Source organism: Sceloporus undulatus, chromosome 5 (assembly GCF_019175285.1).
Source record: "Sceloporus undulatus isolate JIND9_A2432 ecotype Alabama chromosome 5, SceUnd_v1.1, whole genome shotgun sequence".
Classification (NCBI taxonomy): domain Eukaryota; kingdom Metazoa; phylum Chordata; class Lepidosauria; order Squamata; family Phrynosomatidae; genus Sceloporus; species Sceloporus undulatus.
The window spans coordinates 53877005-53879453 of NC_056526.1; positions in this window are offsets into that span (position 1 = coordinate 53877005).

Genomic DNA, 2449 nt, shown 5'->3' on the forward strand with positions numbered 1-2449 from the left:
AATTAGCTCTGAATAAATGATTCCCTGCTTCCTTAAAAAGGAAGGAATGGGAAAATTGGCTTTCTGTAAAATTAAGAGCCAAAAGGAAGCCACGGGCCTAAACTAAGAACTTAGTTTGTGGGGAACAACATGGCTGGACAATTACTTTTTGTTCATTTTGGAGCCAGTAACAATAAACTACACGGAGCAGTAATCATACATAAAATAAGCGAGGAGTTTCAAAGTTAAAGCGAAGTGTTACCATTTTTGAATGTATCCATTCCACCTTAACTTGAAACGTAAGGCGATAAAGCAAAATGCAGGTTAAATCAAAAAGCCTAATCACTATGAAGAGATTTCTTTTTTTTTTTAAATTAAAAAATTAAGAGTTGAGGCATCTAATTCTCTTTTCTTACCTTCTGTGCACTTTCCCTCTCTTCATCTGTGAAATCTATCCTTGTATGTTTGGGGTTAATCAGGTCTTTTAGTGTTAAGCAGTTCATCTCCATCTGCAAAAAAACAAACGTGAAAGTTGCACAAGAGCTTCAACTTCTCACATCACCCTCACCATAAACAAACAAACAAACAAACATATATATATATATATATATATATATATAAATAATTATTTTCAGGATCTCTCCCTCCCCCAATCATCTCATCTGCTCTGCCTCTTCAAAAACAATATCAGGTTTCAAGAATGTAATATAAACCATCTTACAAATCATAATCCTACCCAATAATCCCAACTTAATTGCCTTTTTCTAAACAATATGAGTAAATTTTAGGAATATCAGGTAAGCTATCATATAGTTCATAAAAACAATTTTAAAAGTAATTTAAAAATCTCACATCATTCCCCACCACAAATAATAATTTCCCAATCTCCTTTGCCTCTTCCAAAACAAATATGAGCAGATTCTGAACAATATAATGTAAGCTTTTTACAGATCATTAAAGTAATTTTAAAAAGGCTCAGATTTATATAGTTCACAATGGTGGTGGGATACTCATAATAATAACATGTAAAAAGTATCCAAGTGGTTTCAGAACCAGGATGGAGGGGGAAAAAGAGGGGGAAGCAAGAGGCAAAGGGAACCTCTGGCGAATCTGATTTGGGGATTTCAAGCCTCAGGATCAGTTACTTTTGGCGCACAGGACTTCTGGAAGAGGAAGGCCAGCTTTGAACCCAGGGCCCACCAGGGAAAGGAGCCAGAGGGCAGGAGAGTGACCCTTGTACCTAGCTAGAAGGACATTCCCGCCCTCCCCATTATATTAACAAGGAGGCCTGAATTCGAATCCTGGCTCAGCCAAGGAAGACCTAAAGGAGGAGGAGGAAGAAATCATCATCATTATTTATAAAACAGTAATTTATAAATAATATAAATAAAATATTTATTTATAAAACAATAATAAACCATTATTTTCCTGACTTTTATATGAGAATGGATCTCACATGACACCAATGTAGTGGAATGCTGTAAGAAGATGAAGAATCTGAGATACATGTATTAAATACAGGGGGAAAGTTTGCATTTTAACACTGTGGGAGACCAGGGTTTGACCAGTGGTCACACTCTCTCAGCCTCAGGGAAAGCCAGTGGGAAATAAAAGACAAACAAACACAACAAACAAAACCTTCTTCTGAGGAAATCTTGCCAAGAAAGCCCCAGGACAGGGGTCACCCTGAGTCAGAAAGACTTGAAGCCACACAAGGAGGAAGGAAAAGCTCAATTAATATAAATATATTATAATTAGAAAAAAGCAATTAATATATTTTTTCTTCCTTTCTGTGGGCCTTCAAGTCCTTTATGACTCATGGTGACCCCTGTCATATTATTTAATATATATATATATATATATGTGTGTGTGTGTGTGTGTGTGTATATATATATATATATAATAACCAACCCTCCTCTGAAGAAATCTTGCCAAGAAAACCCAGGACAGGTGACCTCTGGTTATTATATACACACACACTCACACACACACACACACACAATAAATACATATATAATAAATATATATAAAATATAGTAATTATCCTACATTTATTTTATAAACCAATTCTCCTCTGAAGAAATCTTAAGGACCATGAGTCAGAAAGGACTTGAAGGCACACGATGAGGAAGAAATGGTCAATTTATATAAATAAAATATAATTAGAAAAATTAATCAATGTTGTTTTTCTTCCTTGCTGTGGGCCTTCAGGTCCTTCTTGACCCAAGGTGACCCCTGTCCTAGGTTTTTCTTGGCAAAAAAATTAATTGAAATTAATTAATATGAATATATTATAATTATACAAAGTAATCAATATATATATATATATATATATATATCCTTCCTTGTTGTGGGCCTTTAGGTCCTTCCTGACTTCATGGTGACCCCTGTCCTGGAGTTTCCTTGGCCAGATTTCTTCAGGTTATATTATCTAAATATAGTATAAATATATAATATATTATCTAAACAT